Here is a 12,622-nt window from a genome sequence, read left to right as displayed (position 1 = left end):
CCTTTTTACCGGCGCATAGCCCAGATCCACAAGACCTATTCCACAGCCTGGAGGGATTTGGTCAGTCTGTGTGAGATCAAGGCTGGGGATGCATATTGGCCGATAATGGAAAAGGATCTCACCAGAGTAAAGCCAAATGAGGACACCACTTATGCCTCGGGAATTTCTTTCTGTGACCAGTTGCAGCAGTGGGCCAGAGAGAGAGACTGGTGGACCAGGCCACCACATTGCAGGACATTACCCAAGACAAGACTGAGTCGGTGGAAAAGTTCCATACCAGACTAACACAGGTGTTTACAGACCTGGGATTCAGTGTCCATAACAAGGTACATACTCAAATGCTGGCCTCTGCATTTGTATCAGGACTAAAGGAGTCTGTTCGCAAGGGTTTGATCACTGCCCGTCCAGAGTACTGTACCCTCCACCTGGATATACTGCTATTGGTGGCAAAAGGTCTAGAGACTGCCCAGGTGGCCCGGAAGCCGACACCACTCATGTTGTCGGCTGGAGAGCAGGTCTCCAGAAGAAACCCACTTATTTGCTTCAACTTGGAAAACCAGGACATTTCAGAAGGGAATGCAGAGCTCCCAGACGTTCACGACGACTCAATGACTACAACTCAGGGTGGGAAGAGTCTGCAATGCCACCACCTCCACCGCTTCCAGGACCCCCACGCACAGGTCCTACCCAAGAACATCTAAACCTTCTCCAATAGGACAGGGGCAAACCTGTGTCCACTCCCCTTATGACAGTTTCTTCTCATGGATATTGTGCTAGTGGGCCCCTAGCAAAGGTCACTGTCCCCATCGAGGGACATCCTACACAATTCTTAGTGGACACAGGTGCAGCCAGAAGCGTTTTGCGGAGAGAAGATTTACCCAATGAAGCATACCTCTCAAACATTGATGTTTCCTGCATTGGAGTAGACGGCTGCCCACAACGCAGTTGGCTTACAAAACCTCTACATATCGGCACCTTACCCAATCTTCTGTCTCGTTTTGTGGTGTCAAATACTTGCCTGTTGAATCTGCTGGGAGCTGATGTCTTGTCCAGGTTGCAAGCAACTATATCCTACCAACCAGATGGCACCATTCAGCTCTCCACCCCCTTGGGAGAGGAAGACACCTCGGCTCTATGTTCATTACCACTGATGATGTCTCTACAGGAAGTTTCAGGCCACCCCTTGCCAGACCATGTAGAACAGGCCTTACAGGAGCTGCCACTCACTCTTTGGTCCACCGGCCCTGAGGATATTGGCCATCTGAAAGTTGCTCCAGTGTTAGTCCAGCTTAAGCCTGGAGCACCATTGCCACGGAAGCCTCAATACCCTCTGAAGCAAGCCCAGATGGACGCCATCTCCAAACAAGTCAATATACTTCTGGAAAATGGGGCATTAATTCCCTGTGTGTCCCCATGCAATACACCCCTTTTCCCAGTGAAGAAAAGAACTCCAAAAGGTGAGCCCACCAAATATCGCATGGTTCAAGATCTGAGAGCAGTCAATGAGGCAACTATTTTGGAAACCCCCATTGTACCAAACCCCCACACCCTGCTTGCAGGGGTACCTCCCACAGCCCAAGTGTTCACAGTTATTGACTTGGCAAATGCCTTCTTCAGTGTTCCGCTGGACCCCTCTTGCATGTATCTCTTCGCCTTTACCCATGCTGGCCGACAGTATACCTGGAGAGTGATGCCCCAAGGGGCCCAAAATTCGCCAAGCCAATTTACAAAGGCCATGACAACTATCCTCAGCACCTGGCAACAGTCACACCCGGAAGTCATAGTGCTCCAATATGTGGATGACTTGCTCCTATGTGCCACCAACCATTCTGAAGGGAAAATCGCCTCTCTGAGCCTCCTCCACCACCTGGCTGAACAGGGCTGCAAGGTTTCTAAGGACAAGTTACAGTGGTGCCAAACTTCTGTCATTTTCTTGGGACATTGCATTTCCCAAGCCACTCGTCACCTCACACCGGATAGAGTACGGGCTATCCAGAATGTCCCAATACCTCAGGGACCAAAAACCCTGCATGCTTTTCTAGGGTTGGTTTCCTATTGTCGTTCCTGGATCCCAGAAGCTTCCATCTTGATGCAGTCCCTTTATGATGCCCTGAAATCTGAACCCTTTTCCCTGACAGAAGAAGCTGTACTTGATTTCCATCGCCTGAAAAAAGCCATCTCCACTGCACCTGCATTAGGTCTACCAGATTATGATGAGCCCTTCAAGCTTTTTGTGCCTGAGAGACAGGGTCATGCAACAGGAGTTCTGGCACAACGCCATGGGGGTCGCCTCCGGCCTCTGGGTTATTACTCCTAAAGGCTAGACCCGGTTGCACAAGGTGGTCCCTCCTGTCTGAGGGCTGTTTTTGCTGTCCATCTTCTCCTGGATAAGACGGCAGATTTGGTCTTAGGACATCCACTCACACTTCTGGCCCCCCATGACATTACCGCAATACTGAACCAACCAAAACATCTATCTGCCGCCAGGCATCTGCGACTGCAAGGCTCCCTTATTTTACCTGATCATTTCACCCTGGTCAGATGCACCCAGATAAACCCTGCAACTCTTCTCCCTCTTCCAGGGGGGGGGTAGGCGAAGCAGAAGAAGACACCGAAGACATGGCACCAGAGGATGTGGTACATGACTGTTTGGAACTTATGCAGGCAGAAACTACACACCTACCAACAGTCCATGATATGCCCCTATCAAATCCTGACCTAATACTTTTTGTGGATGGATCCCGCTTTGCAGATAATGCTGGCACCTACCACACTGGATATGCTGTGACTACCGACACAATGGTACTGCAAGCTAGACCTCTTCCACCTTTTATGTCTGCACAAGAGGCTGAACTAAGGGCCCTCACCAAAGCCTGTGAATTAACAAAAGGAAAGACAGCGAACATTTACACGGACTCCAGATATGCACTGGGGGTTGCACTTGATTTTGGCCTAATCTGGAAAATGAGGGGCTTTCTCACGGCAGCTGGGACTCCTGTAAAGCATGGAAAGGCGATCAACCGCATTATGGAAGCACTCTTACTACCAGCCCAAGTGGCCATACTGAAGGTGAAGGCCCACTGTAAATTGACCACTATGGAAGCAAAAGGAAATCATCTGGCAGACATGACTGCTAAGCAAGCTGCGGTCAGGGAGCAGGAAGAGGATGAAGAGATGTGCAGTGAGGTGATGCCTGTGCTAATTCATCAGCCCAAGGACAACCAACTCCAGGAAGCCCAGGATAATGCTTCAGAAGAAGAAAGGAAGGAATGGATGCAGAAAGGAGCAGTTGAGGACAAAGGATTGTGGGTGCTGGGAAGAAGGTTTTGCTTCCCAGATCCTTATATCCGGCAACAGTGCAGTGGGCACATGGAGCGTCACACCTGTCCAAGATGCTAATGAACTCTTTGATCAGTAAATACTATGTGGCACCCGGAATTACGGCTTACACAGACAAATTCTGTAAGTCTTGTGTTGTATGTGCCAAGTGCAATTCTGGAAGACCTGAGAAACCTCCAAGCAAACATCTGGCCAGGGCACTATATCCATTTCAGAGGATCCAGATAGATCATATCCAGATGCCAAAAAGTGGACGATTTGAATATTCCCTAGTGGTGGTGGATATGTTCTCAGGATGGCCAGAGGCGTTCGCAGTAACCAACCAGACGGCAAGAACCACTGCCAAGAAGCTGCTCACGGAGATAGTCTGCAGATATGGAGTGCCCGAGGTGGTTGAAAGCGATCAGGGACCGGCTTTTACTGCCAACGTCACAAAAGAGATCTGGGAGGCTCTGGGGGTCACACATGCGTTTCACACACCCTATCATCCCCAGAGTAGTGGGAAGGTAGAGCGCCTAAATGGGGTCCTGAAGTCAAGAATGTTAAAAATGGACCAAGAGGTAGGCATGGGATGGCCGGACAGCTTGCGTATTGCTCTTTTCAGCGTTAGATACACACCAAGGGGAAGTCATGGGTTGTCTCCCTATGAGATTTTGTTTGGGTCCGCCGCTAGACTGGGTACCTACTATCCTCAGCAATACAGTTGCAGTTTGACTCATTGACAAAGTATGTGATATCTTTGACACGTGTGTTGACTAATATCCATGTGCAAGTATTCTCCTCCATTCCAGATCCTGAGGCGGACATAGGAACACACACTTTACAACCTGGAGACTGGGTCTTGGTCAAGAAGTTTCTGCGAAAACATACATTGGAACCCAGATATGACGGTCCTCTCCAGGTGCTCCTGGTGACTGCCACTTCAGTGAAGTTGGAGGGAAAGTCCACCTGGATACACGCCTCACATTGCAAGAAGGTTCCAGCTCCAGAGGACGAGGCCCTGTCCGTGTCACCCACACCACAATGATTGTGTTGCATATCCTTTTTTGGTGGAAATGGGAGGGGGCCAACAGGTGGCCATCACTCACAAGGGTGACTCCACCCAGTTTTGGTATAACTCATCCAACACACAAGTAGCAACATTTTTCTTCAATCATAGCCTGTGCAAGAACACACCTGTCCCCATTGCCTCCACAATATATATATGTGTTACAGATAATTATTGGGGAGCAGATTGTGGCTACTGGGGATCAGTGGGATGGAACACGAGACCGGTTTGGGGGTATAAGCCACAAAGTGCAGTAGAGCGGAAAGACCGGTATGGAAAATCTCTAATTTCCCGAATGACACTCACTTACCTCCCCTAAGGTAGATAGGTGATCCACAAAAATGAACAAGCAATTCACTGTAGCCATCCCCCTTACTCTGACCATAGAGAGTCCGGGAGATCAGGGAACTTACCTTCTAGGGGTGTTATACCCCAGAGGTGGCACAATCCACCATTGTGAGTTCCAACTGAAAGATATATACCTTTCAAAAGAGTGGTTGGCCCCCCTTAATCATTCTCTCCCTTCTCCCAATCCCCACGCCTCCATGCCATAATGCCATTGCACATCCTCTCAGATCCATTACTTAAGGGGCCTCCCAAACCCCCCCATGCAACCAAGCACAAACGAAGTGCCCCGCAAGGGAGTTTTGACCCCCATGTCTATATAGATGCGATAGGAGTCCCAAGGGGGGTACCCGATGAATTCAAGGCCAGAGACCAGGTGGCCGCGGGATTTGAATCCCTATTCCTCTTCATCACTGAGAACAAGAATGTAGATTGGATAAACTACATCTACTATAATCAACAACGGTTTGTAAACTACACACGAGATGCCCTAAAGGGGATAGCAGAGCAGTTGGAGGCTACTTCTAACATGGTCTTTCAAAATCGTATGACACTCGATATGTTATTAGCTGAAAAAGGGGGGGTCTGTAAAATGATACCAAAGACCATGACCTGCTGTACGTATATCCCAGATAACACAGGCCCAAATGGGAAGGTGACACTGGCCATCAAGAGGTTGGAGGACCTGTCAAATGAGCTTAAGGAAAACTCAGGTATTACACATCCCAGGGATCAGTGGTTTGGATGGCTGAGTGGCTGGCAGAAAGCCCTCGCCCAAGCAGGGGTGGTTATCCTGGGTATTATCATTCTAATGGCAATAGTCGCCTGCTGTGTGATCCCTCGCATTAAGAGGCTAATAGGGAAAGCTGTGAACGAGATCTCCCCTACATTCCTGAACTATAACAATGTTGAACTCCCCCGTGAAGAAAGGGAATCCTATACTCCCTTACAGACTATGGCCCCTGATCATCATATTTCAGACTTAGAAAAAAAAAAGGAATGCTACAAATTTCCCCCCCCAACAGACAACTATAAGCAGGGAAAGACAGTGCCTGACTGTGGCCTTCTCAGGACGTATCGAGACTCTAGGGATGGATTAGCCACTCAGGGGCTCTATATGCGTCTTAAAAGAGTTCCAGAGGGAGGGCCACCAGGCAGTTAGGACATCAGAAGATATAGGGACAGTCAGGAATAAAATAGCCATTTTAAGGGGGGATTGTAGTGGATTGTGATTGACAGTCCACGTTTTATTAGATGATCAGTAAAATGACAATTTTATAGTCTTGCTACATTCTGTTTCTTGCTCTTTAAATTCCTTACTCTCTTAAGTAAACAATCAGATATAGGTTGACAGAACAATGATGATAATTAAGATGGCGCCTTCATCCGGAGTCTCGCCCTTGGTGACTCATTAGGAGAAAAGTATCTTTTAATGTAAACAACCCCCATAAAAGGGAATGAGTCTCTTTGGGGACAATGATTGGAAGATATCAACACGGATGGAAGGACACGCAGAAACCCAGTGGACTTTTCACCCAATCAATGTATATGCTTTGCCTGCATCATATGCCCTATAAATGATACTGTTAGTTCCTCAATAAAACAGAATTTTAATAAGTTGGCAAACTGCGAAGTGTCAGTGTCTTACTTCCACGTGCACGTATTCTCATATTAATTTGGCTCACTGGTAGATCACAATAAATGGTCTGTAAGTGACCTAGTCCAAGACAACTGATGTACTTAATAATTACCAAGAAAACTTAATGCAAATACTTTCTTCTGTAAGTGGATGATGTTCAGTTTCCTTCCTTTTGCTGTTAAGGGCCTAGTTTTCATTAAAGGCAAAGTGTAGCTCTTTTCCAGTGAACCGTTCAGTTCTTTTTCAGTGTTGTGAAGGTTGTATATTTTTGTTGTGGTTTTCTCATTCTTACATGCTCTTTTTATACAATGTTGTTATTTTAATGCAGAAAATTCTACATTGGCTACTAGAGGAGGTATAAATAAGCTATTCTAAAACCATGTTGTCTAAATTCTTAACAATTCCTGCAAATAAGACATCAGTCTATAGTTTTCAAAATAAGACATCCAACTGACCATACCCACTTTTAGCTTGCTCACAAAATTACACCTACAGTTGTAACCACAGCCAAAAAATTACACCCCCATTTTTAACATGCCCTCAAGCACTTGGTCACAGACAACATAAACAGATTCGAGAAATGAAGCACCGAGACATTCACAAAAGGAGGCTACCATTCTGTCCTTGGACATTGTGAGTACAGACACTGAGAGATCTAGGGGATTTTGTGTGACAGCGAGAGAATGTGTGTGTGCACCTGACTGTGGAAAATACTTTGTACCTGGCTGCGGGGTGATGCAAGGGGAGACAGGCAAAAATACATAAAAAAACAAGGAGCTAATGTGGGGGTAGAACTACAATTGTTTCACGTCATATACTGCTCACAAAAGCATTATTATGTATATACTTATAGTACAATATATCCCAGCATAGTGCATATAGTGCTCACATTCCTGAAGTGTTTCAAGCCTTGCTCTTCATAAGGGGCAGCACATTGCACCTTCATAATAAAAATAAGAGTATAATAATATATATACTGTGTGTATATATTGTATATGTGTAATATATATATACATTTTGTTTTATTTCAATGCCACATTAATACTCCAATATAATTATAGTGTGCATACACCTTACAAACATGATGAATGGATGTTACACACAAATTATGAGAACTGCCTACAAGAACTGATTAAAAACACATCCCTTTGTGTATTCCCATCATGGCCAAAGGGGAAGTGGGTGGGGAATGCCTGCACACACAGATATCCTGAAGGTGCTGAAATACCATAAAACTAAAAAATGTATAGTTAAAAAAACTAAACCAAACTGGCCTTCACATTATCAACAGGGGAACAATAGAACATCAATTCCTTATCGTTCCAGACAATATGTATGTGTGAATATTATTTATATATATATAAGTATGTGTGTGTGTGTGTGTGTGTGTGTGTGTGTGTGTGTGTGTGTGTGTGTGTGTGTGTGTTTTTTTTTTTATATGTTAACCTGTGCCAGTATTTTTTTTTTAACACTTTTAGTGCAGAAATACACGTTTATACAGTAATGGAGGTTGCTGGCCTGGCGGATCCCCTTCTGTTCTATTTTGAATGGGGGTGTTAGTCTAGGTCCCCCCTTTGTTGTGTGTTGGCCTGTTCAGTTCCAACTATCTGGAATGCAATCTTGTGTTCCAAGATGGCTGCCCATGCCACTTCTGCACAAGCATGTGATGTCACCGTAACCATTTTTGGCTGTGTCCTGTGTTGTGCGTATGTGTGGAAGGGGATCCAGCAGCGAGCACTTATCTTGGTAGACATATATAAGGGATCTCTCCTATAGCATTACTAATACTGCCGTCATCCTCCTTGTGTTGGACTGTGGTCAGCCATACTGCTGGATTGTTCCCCCTGTAGGCAATGCGAAGGTTAGTTTGCTCATTGGTTATTTTCTGCATGTGCATTAATTTTTCCAAAATTCTTGCAGGCTGTTTTCCCAAAATGTGTGTACCTTCTAATCATTATCTGTGTAAGTGGGAATTCAATTTTAATTATATTGGGTGTTGGTGTGACATCCTTTTTTTTTTTTTTATATATATATATTTATTTATACTCTTAATTTTTCTTTATTTTGAATACGAAGGTCCAATATATTGCTCTGATGAAAAGTCATGTGAACACTATGCATGGGATGAATATGTTGGCATATGTTGTGCTATACATATATAATCAATAATGTTTTTGCAAGCAAAAATTGCGAGAAACAATTTACGGCCTGTGTAGGACTTTTCTTATAAAGTGGGTATCACATGTATCCCGTGTAGTGTAAAATAAGCCACAGCATTGGTCTCATTGATAGTAATGGCTTCTCCCAACAAGCTCACTGAGATCTAAGAGCAGATAGTCACTTTAAAAGTTGAAATGGATGCTCAGATAAGAATGGCATCTACTAATTGCAGTCATGGGGATCCGGTCAGCCAGAACTGACCTGCAGATATTAGGGTGTACACAGATCCTTAAGATTGCTAAACACTTTCTCCAACAAATCCATTACTCTCTAACAGTAATCTAAAAGTGGCAATGTATGATCAGATAAGGGTGACATCAGTTGCAATCAAGGTGGGATGGCGCAGCCTGCCAATAACAGGGTGCCCAGAAACAACCCCATAGCACTCCACATCCCATCTTCAAAAGGCAGTTTAGCACAGTGTAAAGCATATCTGCTATTCTGCAGGGAAAATACACTTTGCTATAGATAGACATGAGAGCCAAATTGACAATGAAAAATGAACAAATATGTAGTGCACACTGTCAGGGCTGACACATGGCACTGGCACCACATGGGACCAGCTGGCCCACCCAAAACCGGCACCAGGCACTTCCTAAAAGTTCCAGCAAACACAAATGCTCCTGCGCTTGGGGATGGACTCGATGCAGGCTACAACCACATAAGGAATGTCCTGGAACATGCACACCTTGCTACCCTCAAATGGACCGGGGAAATCTAAATATTCTGAATGAGGAAAGAAAAAACAGAGGGCGCACAGGCCTAGTGCATTACCATAAAAAATGTTTAATAAAAAATAAAGTAGGTGTTGTACTCACAAACGACAATATAGTCAAGGAACATCATAAAGAACAGCTGGGTCACCACCACGCTGAGTAACAGTCCGCAATAGGGAGTATAGACATCCAAAAGGCTGATGGCGGCCACAGTGGCTCTGAGGAAGAGGCAAGCCCTCGAAACACGTCAGCCTTTTGGATGTCTATACTCCCTATTGCGGACTGTTACTCAGCGCGCTGTTGACCCAGCTGTTCTTTATGATGTGCCTTGACTATATTGTCATTTGTGAGTACAACACCTACTTTATTTTTTATTAAACATTTTTTATGGTAATGCACTAGGCCTGTGCGCCCTCTGTTTTTTCTTTCCACTTCCTAAAAGTTCTCTCTGGAGCCACACGTCACTGATCTGTCCATAGATTTGGTTGGCAAGTGTTTGGCCTGCAGGGATCAATTGGGACAACAGCAATTAGCCAGTGCAGAAGAAGTCTGGTAGTGATCAGAACCACCAGGGAAGCCCAGAGCGCCATTCCTAGCTAAGTCCGAGTTCCCCCAACCTCTTGCCTTACCCTCTCTCTGACATTCCATTCATGAAGAATGCAGAAAAGGTTCCTCAAACTCTCTTGAGGGCTTCTCTTTGCTTTAGCATGCAGTGGGAGAGGCCAGCAAGAGGGAGAAGTGCTCAACTGTGAAAAAGTCAAAATAATGGCAGTGGTTGGTCCAGGTTGTACAGAAACTGGAACTACAGTGGGGATCGAAAGTTTGGGCACCCCAGCTAAAAATTTGTATTAATGTGCATAAAGAAGCCAAGGAAAGATGGAAAAATCTCCAAAAGGCATCAAATTACATATTAGACACTCTTATAATATGTCAACAAAAGTTAGATTTTATTTCCATCATTTACACTTTCAAAATAACAGAAAACAAAAAAATGGTGTCTGCAAAAGTTTGGGCACCCTGCAGAGTTAATATCTTGTACTGCCCCCTTTGGCAAGTATCACAGCTTGTAAACGCTTTTTGTAGCCAGCCAAGAGTCTTTCTTCCAATTCTTGTTTGAGGTATCTTTGCCCATTCTTCCTTACAAAAGTCTTCCAGTTCTTTGAGATTTCTGGGCTGTCTGTCACGCACTGCTCTTTTAAGGTTTATCCATAGATTTTCAATTATGTTGAGGTCAGGAGATTGTGAAGGCCATGGCAAAACCTTCAGTTTACGCCTCTTGATCTAATCCCCCGTGGATTTCGAGGTGTGTTTAGGATCATTATCCATTTGTAGAAGCCATCCTCTCTTTAACTTCAGCTTTTTCACAGATGGCATCAAGTTACCATCCAAAATTTGCTGAAATTTTATTGAATCCATTTTTCCTTCTACTCTTGAGATGTTCCCTGTGCCACTGGCTGCAACACAACCCCAAAGCATGATTGATCCAACCCCATGCTTAACAGTTGGACAGAGGTTCTTTTCATTAAATTCTGTGCCCCTTCTTCTCCAAATGTACCTTTGCTCATTCCGGCCAAAAAGTTCAATTTTAACCTCATCGGTCCACAGAACTTGTTTCCAAAATGCATCAGGCTTGTCTATATGTTCATTTGCAAAGTTCAAACGATGATTTTTGTGGTGAGGACGTAGAAGAGGTTTTCTTCTGATGACTCTTCCATGTAGACCATATTTGTACAAGTATCTCTTTATAGTGGAATAGTGTACCACAACTCCAGTGTCTGCCAGATCTTTCTGGAGGGATCATGCAGTCAAACGTGGGTTGGGGTTGTTTTTCTCACAATCCCGCGAGCTGTTCTGTCTGATATTTTTCTTGGTCTTCCAGATGTTGCTTTAACTTCCACTGTTCCTGATGACTGCAATTTCTTAATTACATTCCGAACAGAGGATATTGACATCTGAAAATGCTTTGCTATCTTCTTATAGCCTTCTCCAGCTTTGTGAGCGTCAACTATTTTCAGTTTCAGTTTTCTAGACAACTGCTTAGAAGAACCCATGGTGCTGATTGTTGGGGCAAGGTCAGATGAGTCTGGGCATTTAAAACCTTTGAGATTGACATCACCTGGTCTTCCCAGACGATGATTGAGAACAATCCATGACACTGGCAGGTCTCAGCTTGGCAAAGGGGGCAGTGCATGCTATATATTCTGCAGGGTGCCCAAACTTTTGCAGACGCCATTTTTTTGAAAGTGTAAATGATGGAAATAAAATCTACCTTTTGTTGACATATTCTAAGAATGTCTAATCTGTAATTTGATGCCCTTTGGAGATTTTTCCATCTTTCCTTGGCTTCTATATGCACATTAATACAAATTTTTAGCTGGGGTGCCCTAACTTTCAATCCCCACTGTATATTCCAACTGTCGTGTGTCAGCTTCTTTCAGTCCTGAATAGTTTTCCAGCATTGGCACACAACTCTGCATGTCACTATAATGTAACCAACAGCGCCAAGGGTATACTCTTACCCTTACTCATATATTCATTGCCACAATATTTCCATATATGCTGTATGTACACTCACTCACATGACCATAGCATAAATGTCCTTCTTCTGAAAGATACTGGCTCCCCAAAAAAGAAAATTCATATATTGTAATATATCATTAAATATATCAAATCATTTTTGCACTAAAACTCACTTAAATATTAGCGTCACTGCTCGGGAATCTAAATACTAAAAGTGCGCTTCACCTCCCCTTCCAATTATGCACCTTAACAAGGAGTTCATACATTTACGGAAATATTGTGGCAATGAATTTCAGAGGGTAAGAGCATATACAAATGAAGTTGGATGATTTTGGATTATCACGTGGTGATTAAATTGTGGCACAGCTCTTAACGCCTAATGTGAGCATAATATATTTGTATTTATTTTAAACATACTACACTATATATGCTTTTTGATTTTGGAGCAAATTGAAGTGTGTGCAGCAACAGAGAGAACAGAAAAAGAAAAAAGGAAAAGATGTACAAGGCCTGTCATGTTTCACATGACTGTCATATGCCTTTTAAGTGTTCTCTATATTTTGTCTCTGCCCCTCCCTTTCCTTTTTTTAATTTAAATATTTAGTAATTTTCCATGTTAAATACATATTTCATCATTACTCTCATATAACATACAAAACCATCAATTATATCCCTTTCTATCTTTATTCCCATTACCCCCCACCACCTATCTAATACCCCCACCCACCCTAAAACCACCCTCCCCCCAATAATAAAACCACCCACTCTGCATTTCTGCACTACATCTTTTCCTAA

This window comes from Staurois parvus, unplaced genomic scaffold (assembly GCF_062004578.1).
Source record: "Staurois parvus isolate SC_StPar_1 unplaced genomic scaffold, SC_StPar_1.0 ptg000668l, whole genome shotgun sequence".
Classification (NCBI taxonomy): Eukaryota; Metazoa; Chordata; class Amphibia; order Anura; family Ranidae; genus Staurois; species Staurois parvus.
Note: the sequence above shows the minus strand (reverse complement) of the source record.